The following is a 14,277-nucleotide window of genomic DNA, read 5'->3' on the forward strand; positions in this document are numbered from 1 at the left end:
CATATAATACAAAAAACAGTAAAATTCTGTATAAAAGTTATATTTAAAATCCCTTAAAAGAGCCACATCAAAATCACAACATAACTAGTTTTTGACTGGTTTACCAGTCATCATCAGTGTTTACCTAAAATGAATATAACCTGATAAAATAATGCAAAGATATTTTGATTACGGTTAAGAAAATTATAGGTTATACTCACGTGCAATGTACATGCTAACCACCAAGATATTGTCTGAAAAAAATATGTGGGTCAAAGCCTATTAAACAGGGCCCCTGTAAGGGTTAATGGCGCCCGTGTGCAAAAAAGGATTTTGGCGCCCCTTAGGCATTTTAGTTCATGTTTATTTATTTATTTTTTAGAAGGTAGGTCAATAGGTGCTTGAAATAAAGCAAAAAACTGAAGTTTAGAAGTCATAATGAGTTTTCCCCGAAAGCGCTTAATTTTTTTGATTATTTCAAGTTGAAATATTCGATTTGGAATTTGACGAAGAAGAACGTTTTTCTCATCAGCTCCAATTTTGCTTTCACTAGGTCTATAGACTTCATGAATACACCATTTTTTCGTTTTTTTAATAGCTACATTTTTGATAACAATATTGTTCGATAAAATACTTAGTTTTTGAGTTATTTACGAAAAACCGTCTAAAAACATGTTTTTTTTTGTTGATTAATAATCATTTTTACTCGCAAGTAACTCACCAAATAACTTTTAAACCTATATTTTTTCACCACCGAGAAGGGGTTTTATTCACCTCCCAAGCAAAAGCAACCAACGACAAAGTCCAACTTTGAAGTGAAGGATAAGAGTACAACCTACATCCAAATTTTTATTTACTTACGTTTGTAAGGTTGAAGATTAAATTGTTTTCAAATATATGTTGTAAAATACTTAAGGGGTCAGTATCATCAGGTAAAGAAAATAACTTTTTAATTGCATTAAACAAATCATTGGAGTCTATACCTATCCTTATTATCCTGATCTGTTAGTCATTCTTCAAGAACAAAACAACGTTTTAAAAGATCGCTGTCACTTAATTTAAATATGTTTCGTGTGTATTTATACCTAATCTTATTTAATTTCTCAACTTTTGTTTTAAAATTAATTTTTATTTTTTTTTGCAAATTATTTTTCAATTTTTGACCCCGGGTTTTGGCGCCCCTAAAGAATGTCGCCCGTGTGCATTGCACACTTTGCACATATGGTAGCGGGGGCCCTGCTAGTAAAAGTTGTCCGTCAAGGAAACATTGGTTTAAAATGTTACATCAAACTAGGATGTTTAAATATTTGGCTAATCTGCCCCAGGTAACATCTGAGCTTTGGATATGACTAGTTCACATGTTAAAAGTATGACGGCAAGTGACAATGAAATGGATAGAGACCTCCGAGCGATGACAAGACAGAAATGACAGTTCCACAGGAAGTTGAAAATTAACCTGTCATATTTAAAGACTAAGGTTTACAGCTTGTTAAAATTAGAAATGATGTAACAACACACTCCATTGTAAAAATAATCATTTAAAATTCGGTGTTATAGTTAAAAATTTAATCACGTATACTTTAGTGGAGTTAGTTAGGCAAACCACATTACACAAACGTTTTGCATTCGAGAACTAAATTCAGTAATAAAATCTTATTATCAAGAGATCTAAGATTTAAAAAAGTAATTTTGTGTTGATTTAAAGTTATCGAATTTATTTAACTTATTGTTAGCTGTTGGAATTTGTATAGGTAAGTGTGTAAGAAATCACAATGGGGGTGGCTGAGGTGTAAAAATGTCTTAAATAATCTAGGGGGATATACCATAAAGAAAGTACAAGCTCAAACTTAGGCGACTAATTCCCAAAGACCTCGCAGGCTGCCCGGATTCCTAAGGGTCCAAAAACCAAAACCGTAATATAATGATGACAGTAGGACCTGGGGGGTATGAGATGTCTGTGAGGAAATTAGTGAGAAAGGAACATGAACGACACCCAAAAAGAAAATTAGACTTTAGATTTGGTTTTACTAAAGATGAGTGTTATATGTTGGTAATAATAGAATGAACAGGTAGGGTGAGAATAGCCATATGTAGAAATATGGTGGTGAGATGTATGTATATGAAAATTTGTAAAATGTGGATGTCTGTGGATGATGATATCAGTAACATATATGTATGTTATAAATAGATAAAAGTGGTTAGATGGCTGAAGATGACAAAAGGATTATTGTGACTAGTACCTGATAAATTGTTATAAGTGTGAATGTGAACGAAGCAGTAGAAGGGGGTGAAAAGGGGGACATTTTTACACCTCAGCCACCACCATTGTGATTTCTTACACACTTACCTATACAAATTCCAACAGCTACCAATAAGTTAGATAAATTCGATAACTTTAAATCAACACAAAATTACTTTTTTTTAATCTTAGATCTCTCGATAAAAGGATTTTATTACTGAATTTAGTTTCGAATACAAAACTTTTGTGTAATGTGGTTTGCCTAACTGACTTCACTAAAGTATACGTGAATAAATTTTTAACTATAACAACGAATTTTAAATGATAATTTTCACAATGGAGTGTGTTGTTACATCATTTCTAATTTTAACAAGCTGTACACCTTAGTCTTTAAATATGACACGTTAATTTTCAACTTCCTGTGGAACTATCATTTCTGTCTTGTCATCGCTCGGAGGTCTCTATCCATTTCATTGTCACTTGCCGTCATACTTTTAACATGTGACTAGTCATATCCAAAACTCAGATGTTACCTGGGGCAGGTTAGCCAAATATTTTAAACATCCTAGTTTGATGTAACATTTTAAACCAATGTTTCCTTGACGGACAACTTTTACTGGGCTTTGACACACATATTTTTGTCAAACAATATCTTGGTGGTTAGCATGTACATTGCACGTGAGTATAACCTATAATTTTCTTAACCGTACTCAAAATTTCAATATCTTTGCATTATTTTATCAGGTTATATTAATTTTAGGTAAACACTCATGATGACTGGTAAACCAGTCGAAAACTAGTTATGTTGTGATTTTGATGTGGCCCTTTTGAGGGATTTTAAATATACCTTTTATACAGGATTTTACTGTTTTTTGCATACATAAATGATAAAGTCGACTTAGAGTGTAGGTATATATCCTCTTGGTATTTTCCCTGCAACGTCTCCAGAAAAAAATAATCTCTTTAAATTATCGTCACCTTTGCGAACTACGTGACTAAAGATGTTCCCTAGAGGTGTCGGTCGGAGGGGATTGGACCGTACCGAGCTCTTGGGATGCCTTTCGGTCCTGTCGAGAAGCACGGAAGTGAGTTCTAGTGTCTACCATTGTTTATACTGATTTTCTCGTATGTAAAAATATATTAATTTCTTGCACAAGAATGGTTAAGGAGGCAGTGCGTGATTCCTTGCTCACTAAGGGGACGGAACAGAAAATACCACTAGTCCTAGTATATGTGAGGTTCAAGTGTTTAGTCTACGTTCGTAGAAGTATCACTCTGACTTCAGAGAAAACAAGAAACAAGATAAATATGCAACTAGAAAATTGCATATACAGATATAGCAAGTGCGTAACCTTCGAGGAGGAGTTCCACTGGGCTGATGTCTTTCGCAGAGAACAGAAATAGATATGAACAAGAAAATAGCACAGAATAGTATTTCTCTAGTGTTCTTAACTTACAGAAGACAGGTAGAGTTATATGAAAAGTATTCACACAAATGGCTAAGTTCTTTAACTTGCGGAAAGAAAGCTTAGTAAGACAGAAAATGTAATCAACATAAAATTTCTAAGTGTTTACAGAAGCAAACGACTTAGAGAAAAAATGCAACAATAAAATGGCAAAATTCTAAGTTTTTCCTTGACTTGCGAAAGGAACCTGTAACTGTTCGACACTTTACGAAATTATTTTTGAACTTTTAATTACTTTTATTGTTATTTTCTCTTGATCTCTTAATTAAATTTCTCTAATTTTCCTGTAATTCCCCATTTATAAATATTATTTTCTGTTATATTTTAAAAATATTTATTTTGTTGACGCCATACCTCAACACAATTAAAAAACTATCTGTTTTAAGTGTGCTACCAATGTAACAATCGACTTAGTACAAAATAAAACATATATCAAATAATACTTACTTACTTAAGCCGTCCTCTTTTACCTTGCGGTGTCGAGGTTTTTTTTTTATTTTTTTTAAATTTTTTTTTATTTATTTACATATCAAATAATATGATAAAGTAAATGGGCAAATACTTCGGATGCTTGACCCACGAAGGGAATTTCACTAGAAAAGAGTATTTTTAAACAGTACATACAGAAATAAATGCAACAATAAAATGGCAAGTAAATATGTGTTTTCTCAGCGCTTGGTCTGCAAGCAGAGATACCGCTAGAATAACACAGACGAAAGAAAATATAGCAAAATATCAAAATTAATTTCGTTTTTATACATATACAATAGGCAAGAAATAAAAAGGCAGATTCTAGGTGGATGTATTACTATACCGAACCTAAGAGTCTTCGATTACGAGGTAAGTCTCGGACTGACGATCGATAGAAAATCCACCTCCTTTTATGTCGAATTTTCCTTTATTCTGAGGATTATGACGTAGGAGAGTGGATTTTCCTAAGTGATCGGATCAATAGCGTTTTGAACATTCGTGAGAGATGCTCTCAGTGCGCTGATTGGTCAAAGACTGAACAGCGTCTGAGGACAAAGAACTGTATAACTCCTGTGGAAATGTGAAGCGTTTGTCCGATGAGCTGTCTAAAGGTATGCGCGTATATTTTGGCTTTCTTGTGCGCGAAGAGTCCTAATTTCTACCACGTATAGAAATATTGATAACACAAGTGCATTCACCAATCTCATCTTGACTGTTTGAGAGATAGATTAAACAACTTTAATGCTTTTAAATTCAACTCTTCGCAAGAACTCCAGTATTTCTTGTTCATTTGGTGCTGTAAGTGTGTCATCAGAAAATCTTAAATTGGAAATTTTTCTACCCGCCACCGTTACTCCATCCATGCATCCTTCTAAAGCCATCTTCACGACATATTTAAAGCTAGTATCGACCGATAATGCCCTCCTAACAAAAATTTTAACCAATAGATAGATTGACGACAAAATTCGACGGATACCAGTCGAAAGAACAAGCTGGTTTTAGAAAGGGATTTAGCACAAGTGACCATTTATTGAGTATAAAAATCCTTATAGAACGAGCAAATGAATACCACATCCCTCTATATATAGCGTTTATAGATTTCGAACAGCCTTTTGACAGTGTCGAACATTGGACAGTGAAAAGTTCTTTGATTAACAGCAGAATTGACCACAGATATACAGACCTAATAGCCAATATATATATATATATATATATATATATATATATATATATATATATATATATATATATATATATATATATATATATATATATATATATTAATGTGATATTCAAAGATCGGTGTGCTCAAAGCAATTGATTAGATAATTAACTAATTAATTAAATTTAATTTTAATGATGCACTTATGATTTAATCACACTATTTAATGCTCTAATCTCAGGGTTTTATATTCTCGTGCTTCAATATCTCCTTTGCTTTACATATGATAAATAAGGTCAAAGATTAACGGAATAAAACACATAAATGGTATAAAAGCATCTATTGAAATAAATTCACCCTCAAAATATCCTCTAAAAATAATATCTCCTATTCTGATTATTGAAATAACCCTACCACTATCTAAAGTACTTATTGAAATTTGCGTTATGAATAATTCTACAAAAAAAATAAAACTGTCTCTCGGATGATGAGTTGTCCAAATTCTTGTTTCTGGTCGCCTACAATTTACTCTTAGCAGCCCCCTATGTAGTCAGCAATCTCGCAACAAATTATTGCAAGCCTATTGTCATTAATGACCCCCTACAGATGCACGTATCTTTCAAAAAACAATGCTAGCCTTTTCTCCTCTCGATAAACTGAATCTATTTCTCGTTCCGGCATGCAAACGGTGACTCTTGGAATATAAGTAGAACAATATAACTTACAATGCTTTACGTGATGAGCTTCCGTCAGGACACTTATTTCAACAAACTCACAACTATTCACTTATCTGCCTTACTATTTCAGGAGACTCTTAGAGATCACCACTAGTCGACTTAACGATCATTTAACAACTGACTCTTCTTCCACCCTCTAACATTTCGCTAAACTCCCATTCTTCATACCTAGCCCCTCCTTTTTCCTTCTTCACCAATCCGAGTTCCTCAATTTTATCCCCATCTACCTTTCAGATAACAAACACCAATTTTCCCTACCATTAGAAATTTCCTAAAACTAATTACATGCCAATCGGTTTTTTTTTCCTTTCTTAATATCTAAACAAAGATTACATTCATTTAAATTTCTAAATACAATTGTTCCCTCGCCGCAAAAGTCCATTTGGGAAACCCGGTCTCATTGTCCAAACACATAACCACTTTCTTATCATACTAACTGTACAAAGAAAATACTTAATCCCTATTTAAATTTTGTTTACCTACGGCCATCCAAAGATAATTGACTTTCATTTCTTCGAAATGAATTTTGGTATATTTTTATTATATGTTTTAACTTTTCTAAAATATTAAGATCGAAACCATATTAATTCAAATTTTACATATCTTAACAACTCCCCGCCATTTGATTTGCCGAAAAACTCTGTTATTTATTTAAATGACACAAGTTTTTTTTAGGATCAAATTATTCCATTATGTTACCAAACTCTACTCATGATACTTATAAATGTCGTGAATGTTAAAAATACCCCGTATCTTGCCTGTCTCTATATGCGCTAATTCATAACTATTTACCCCATTTTCCGTATTGACCCTATATGGACCTTCAAATACCGGCATCAATTTAGCACAAATACCATTTTGTAAATTGGACACCCTCAGTGCCCTCACTAAAACTTTATCCCCTTTCTGGAATGTAACCGGCCTTCTTCTTCGGGTCCTCTCTTGCCTTTGGAGATATTTCTCTCCACTTCGTCTCAATCTTCGTTGAACCACCTCGATCACTTCTTCGTATTGTCTGGGGGCGGTGTCTTCCCACGGTCTCGTAGGCATTGTTCCTTTCATTACATATAAAGGCGTCTCCTTGGTAACCGTATTTGGTGCACAGTTCAAATACGTCTCTATTTCAAACACTTTTCTGTCCCAATGTCGATGATGTTCTTCCGCAGCAATTCTTAGAAATTTTGTGACTTCTTGTATAAAACGCTCTGATGGGTTGCTCTGTGGATGTCGGATACTTACAAATTTTGTATTTATGCCTCTCTCTCTTAATTCCCCTTTAAAACGGTCATTCCTAAAGTATGTCGCATTGTCCAACAAAATATTGTCTGGTCTTCCCACTGTTTCGATAAAATCGTCTATCTTCCGAAGTATTTCAGCTCCTTTCGTGGTTCTACATGGGTACAGTTTTAAATACTTTGAGAAAACATCCACCATAACTAATATGTGTTTATTCCTCTGTGTTGTTGTTATTAAATCGCTCAACATATCAATGGCGACAATATCCAGTTTCTTCCGAGCTATGACGTTTTTTGTGATGTTTTCGTTTTTGAAATTCTTACTTTTACACTTTTGGCATGTCTCGCAATTTCGAGTCATCTCTTTGGCTATTGTATAGTCCTGTCGACAAATGTAGTTCTCCCTGAACATAAGCCACACCTTCCTGCTTCCAATGTGTCCGTTGTCACAGTGTAATTTTGCTAAAACTTCTTTTGCCATCTGTTCCGTGATTACATATAGTTCTTTACCATCGACCCTCTTAAAATATTTCTTCTTGTTCGGCCCTTTGCTTTTCTCTTTCATCCAGTTGTTCCTGATTTTCCCTGATCTGAGCCAAAGAAAATAAGCCTGCTTCTTCTCTCATTATGTTCATGCCAACGTGGAGAGTTTTGTGGTCCTCTTTGCGGAATTGTTCATCTCTCGTCAACGCATCAGCCAAGATATTGTCAGTTCCTTTGATATATTTAAATTCAAAATCATACTCTTGAAGTAAAAGAATGCCCCTATGAATTCTATTATTTACCAGCCTATTTTTCATTATATGTACCAAAGCTGCATGGTCTGTTTCAACGGTGAATTTTGCCCCTAGTAGGTAAAACCGTAATTTATTTACACAAAATAACACACTGGCGAACTCTAATTCAGTAACGCTGTACTTTCTCTCATATGTTTTGGTTACACGGGAGACAAAACAGATTGGCACCTCTACATCGTCTTGGATCTGTGATAACACCCCTGCGAATTTTGTTATGGAAGCATCGGTCCGGAGAATGAAAGGTTGATCATATCTTGGGTGGTGTACTCTTACAGCTGTGGAGAAAGCTCCTTTTAAATTTTTGAAAGCCATTTCTTGTTCCGTTCCCCATTTCCACCTAACATTTTTCTTAAGTAATGCTATCAACGGTATTTCTTTTGTGCTGATGTCTGGTATTAGTTTTTTGAAATAGTTTACCATTCCCAAAAATCCTCGCAATGTTTTTAAATTGGTTGGCCTAGCGTAGTTATTTATAATTTCGATTCTATCTTCTGCAAGACTAATCCCTTTTGTGTCTAATTTGAATCCTAAATACAGTATTTCCTTTTGGAAAAACTGACACTTTTGAATGTTTAATTTCAATCCCGCTTGATCCAGTTCTTCTAGCACAGTGTGAATATGTCGTAGATGGCTTGTTATATCTGGTGAGAAAATTAATAAATCATCTATGTAATGTACAACAAATTCTTCATGCCTATTTAAGATTGTGTTCAATGCGCGAACCAAAGCAGCGCATGCACTCTGTAGGCCAAATGGTACCACCCTAAATCGGTATACCACTCCGTCGATCGAAAAAGCGGTATAATTTCGACATTTCTCTGCCAAAGGTATTAACCAAAAACTATGTTTCAAATCGATTTTGGAAAAAATGTGTGACCCTGTGATTCGTCCAAATATGGCTTCGATGTTCAAAGGCGCTTCGTATTGCGCGATTGTGTGTGAATTAATGTTTCTTGCATCTAAACATAATCGCAAATCACCACTCGATTTTTTAACGCATACTATCGGGTTGATATATGGAGAGTCACATCTTTCTATCACCTTGTCTTCGATCATTTTTTCAATCTCCTGTCCGACGCTTTGCCTGTATTTATACGGGATTGGATATGTCTTGGATTTAAAATTTTCTAAGTTTTTAACTTTAAAAGAATGTTCATAATTTTTAGCCACTCGGCTTTCTTCATTAATCAAATCTCCATAATTTTCTAGAATCTTCTCTACTTCCTTTTCCATGTTTTCTCCACATTTTAATTTTCTTTCATCCTCATTTTGTTCGCATGTGTTCACTGTCCATAATATTTCTTCATAAAATTCTGGATTCTCGTCCATTATTGCCATTTCTTCTCTGTCCTCATCCTTTATTTCTTCTTCTGTTTTTTTTTTATCTTCAATTTCCATTTGGTATCCCGAGCACCATGTTTCTACTGCTTTCATTTCTCTTATGAGAACTTCCTTTTCTTCCTGCTTCCTTTCTGTTTTATCGTCGATTGCCGACAATTCTTCCGTATCTTCGATTTCCTGTCTTTCTCTTGTATCCACCGTGTTTTCCTTCTTTCTTTTTGAACTCTTCTTCTTTTTCTTCCTTCCTTTTTTTTTCTGGTTGATTTTTTTCTTGTACATTCGGTTTTTCCTCTACAGTCATATTGATTTCTTTATGTTTTTCCTGTTCATTTATCTTTTCAACAATTATTTTCCTCTCTATTTCCGTTTCTTCTTCTATGTTGTCTGGTTCTGCTCTGATTTCCAGTTTATTCTCCGAAAAATTTATGGTGATATGTTTTTCATTCAATTCATCAATTCCCGCTATCATATTATCATGGTTTAAATCTTCGATCACCACACATTGCATAATATAGTATTTGTCTCCCACTCTCATCCGCACTCCCAAACCTTCATTTACTGTCGTCAATTTTTTGTTGTTTGCACCCACTAAAGCAACCCTAGGAATTTTATACACAAATCTGTCCAAATTTAATTCTTTTACTAGTTTCTTATTGATTAACGATATCTCCGATCCAGAATCAATCAAAATTTTAATCGCTTTATGTTTTATAAATGCATCTAAGAATATTAAATTGGAATTAGAACTTTGTCTTTCATTTCCCGCCAACTGTATAAACTCTCTCGGATGACAAAATATACCGGAGAGTTGTTTATGTTTGTTCAGTGGATGCTTTATTGAAAATCCTGTCTGGATTCATTGCATATATCTTCTTCCTCGTTTTCTATTGTTACATGATTCATCTCCCTTCTATTTTGTCGTTGGAAATTCTGATTGTTTCTACCGTCCCTTTGTTCGTTCGTATTCCTAGTCGGAGGATTTTGTGCATCTCTGTTTCTGTTGTGATTTTCATATGTTCTATTTTTTTCGTGATTCCTGTTATCATAATTTTGTTGTCTATTGTAATTTTGGTATTCTCTCGGCCTATCTTCGTTTGTTGATTGGGCATGTCGGTTTCTCTGGTCATAATTTGATTGATACCTTCTTGCCGGTCCATTATATTGTTCATGTTGTCTTCTGTTTCGCATTTCTCTTCGTTTTGCTTCCCTTACTTGAAGGAATTGGCACAAACTATCAATATCTTGATAGTTTCTCAAAATCACGTGGTCCTCCAGCGTTTCTTCGAAATGTCTGCTTATCATTTCTACCAGTTGTTCGGTCGAGTATTTGTAGTCTAGATATTTGGAATTGTTATATATCTGCAAAGCATATCTTTCCTCCGATATTCCCATTTTCTCGTGATATCTTCCATTCTGTAGCTCTTGGTTGATTTCCCTCTGTTTAACTTTCCCCCAGAAATAGTTGAGAAATTTATTTTCGAAATCTGTCCAATTTTCAAACTCATCTTCTTTACTTTCATACCATAACGCTGCTCCTTCTTTCAGATGGTTTCTAATTGTTTCTTTGCAGTCGTCAAAATATCTAATATGTTGCAATTTGGTTCTCAAATTTTTAACAAATGGTACTGGGTGTGTTTTTCTAATATCCCCGCCAAATTGTATTTTCGCGTCGCTTGTACCATGGATAATCATTTCCCTTCTTTCTCCACAATTCTGTTGATTCTTGAGTTCCGCAATTTGTTTTTCGTTTTGCTTAAATTTTTCTTCTATTTCTCGCCTGTCTTCTTGTATTGCATTTTCAAATTTGCTTTCTAACTGTTCTAATTCCATCTTCTGCACATTCTTAATATCCTTCATTTTAGTTTCTATTTCTTCTCGTTGCATCTCCAGTTTCCTTTCTGTTTCTTCTCTAACTTTTTCTAAACAGGCTTTCATTTCATTTTCATATTTTTCCAAACGCTTTTCCAATTTGCCATCATTCTCTTCCAATTTCTGTTCTATTCTCTGTGATATTTCTCTTTGTGTTTCTTCCATGGCTCGTTTTGATTCCTGTTGATTTTCTTGCATTGTCCTTTTTGTTTCCTGTTGATTTCTATCCATTTGTTGTGACTGGAGTTGCATCAGTTGCAATAGTTTCTCTATTCCTGTTAATTCCTGTTCTTTTCTCTCCATAATCGTTGTATCTCCTTCATTATCCAATCCTTCTTCAACAATTTTTTCCTCTTCTCTGTTTTCTTGCATTTTGCTTTGCCTCCTTGTGGTCGACATGTTGTTTCTTTTCGTTACTGTTTTCTTTGTCCCCGCCAAATGTGAAATTTTACAACACTCTATAAGTTGCAGAACACGACAAATATTTCTCCCAAATTTAATAAATTTTCGCCACAAATATCAAACATGCAATCAGTAAATTTCAAAATAAATATCAAATGTACGATTGGTAAAAAAAAATCAAATAATTCAATGGCAGTAAATATCAAATACCTACGATCAATCCATAAATCAAAATTATTTTTACACCTGGAAAAATTGTCAAATTATCTCTGGATCACCTGTAGTTATTCCTTATCTCTTTCCCTACCATCAAATGCAAAGCTGCGATATTTTTAAGCCACCACGTTCTGGGCTCCAGTTAATGTGATATTCAAAGATCGGTGTGCTCAAAGCAATTGATTAGATAATTAACTAATTAATTAAATTTAATTTTAATGATGCACTTATGATTTAATCACACTATTTAATGCTCTAATCTCAGGGTTTTATATTCTCGTGCTTCAATATCTCCTTTGCTTTACATATGATAAATAAGGTCAAAGATTAACGGAATAAAACACATAAATGGTATAAAAGCATCTATTGAAATAAATTCACCCTCAAAATATCCTCTAAAAATAATATCTCCTATTCTGATTATTGAAATAACCCTACCACTATCTAAAGTACTTATTGAAATTTGCGTTATGAATAATTCTACAAAAAAAATAAAACTGTCTCTCGGATGATGAGTTGTCCAAATTCTTGTCTCTGGTCGCCTACAATTTACTCTTAGCAGCCCCCTATGTAGTCAGCAATCTCGCAACAAATTATTGCAAGCCTATTGTCATTAATGACCCCCTACAGATGCACGTATCTTTCAAAAAACAATGCTAGCCTTTTCTCCTCTCGATAAACTGAATCTATTTCTCGTTCCGGCATGCAAACGGTGACTCTTGGAATATAAGTAGAACAATATAACTTACAATGCTTTACGTGATGAGCTTCCGTCAGGACACTTATTTCAACAAACTCACAACTATTCACTTATCTGCCTTACTATTTCAGGAGACTCTTAGAGATCACCACTAGTCGACTTAACGATCATTTAACAACTGACTCTTCTTCCACCCTCTAACATTTCGCTAAACTCCCATTCTTCATACCTAGCCCCTCCTTTTTCCTTCTTCACCAATCCGAGTTCCTCAATTTTATCCCCATCTACCTTTCAGATAACAAACACCAATTTTCCCTACCATTAGAAATTTCCTAAAACTAATTACATGCCAATCGGTTTTTTTTTCCTTTCTTAATATCTAAACAAAGATTACATTCATTTAAATTTCTAAATACAATTGTTCCCTCGCCGCAAAAGTCCATTTGGGAAACCCGGTATCATTGTCCAAACACATAACCACTTTCTTATCATACTAACTGTACAAAGAAAATACTTAATCCCTATTTAAATTTTGTTTACCTACGGCCATCCAAAGATAATTGACTTTCATTTCTTTGAAATGAATTTTGGTATATTTTTATTATATGTTTTAACTTTTCTAAAATATTAAGATCGAAACCATATTAATTCAAATTTTACATATCTTAACAATATATATATATATATATATATATATATATATATATATATATATATATATATATATATATATATATATATATAGAAATGTTGGGAACACTTAAACGTAACTTTTAAAAAAGATTTTATTTGAGAAATCACAACTTTTACAACTTATGGAACTATTGTTATACAATTAAATACGAACTAAAAAGAACCCTGAAAAATGTATGTTGCATCTATTTATTGGTTCGGTTATGCTGCGTCGGCTTCCGGGTCATCGGTCAGCCTGGAACGTTGAGGCTTGCATTTCTCCTTCCTCCTCTGGAATTGACTTAGTCCTCGAAGTCTGGGAAACTTCTGCAATTAGCTGATCTAGAATTTGAATTTGGGCTGGCTGTAGTTTGGGTCCAAAAAGCAATCTGGAAATTCTTTTTCTCTTTTTGATTATAAAGACAAAAATAAATAGTAAGAAGAAAACTATTAAAATTAAACTGGTGGTGCCAAGTCCCGTTGAAATTTGTGGAAGAGGGTCCAGTGTTTCTATTGGCTGAAGCTGGCCATGGGTATCTGGAATTTTGAGTTTTTCAATTTGAATCTTATGCTCTGGTATCAATTTTATTGGAACGACTTCTGGGATGGAAATCTCTTGTGTGGTCTTTTTATTGAATTTGGTTCCTTCTATGACAATTGGTTCATCTGTCATTAGGATACTACTGGTTATGACTTTTTCTTCTCGAATCTTTATTGGATGGACTACTCCTAATAGTATTACTTTATTGGTTTCTTGGAAGAAGTTTTCTGTGACAACGACCTTAGTGCAATTTTGAACATTGGGTATGGAGCATCTGGATTTGATCAATTTTGTACAAATCATGTATTCAGCATGTCCACTACAGTCTTCGTACCATTTATTGTTAGCATAGAAATGTGTGGGTGGCAATATCATGATGTGATCTGCATTAGGGATAGGATAAATTCTATAAGTGAGGTATAGGTTGATGTCAAGGATAGGGATTTTTAT

This window comes from Diabrotica virgifera, chromosome 7 (genome assembly GCF_917563875.1).
Source record: "Diabrotica virgifera virgifera chromosome 7, PGI_DIABVI_V3a".
NCBI classification, from domain to species: domain Eukaryota; kingdom Metazoa; phylum Arthropoda; class Insecta; order Coleoptera; family Chrysomelidae; genus Diabrotica; species Diabrotica virgifera.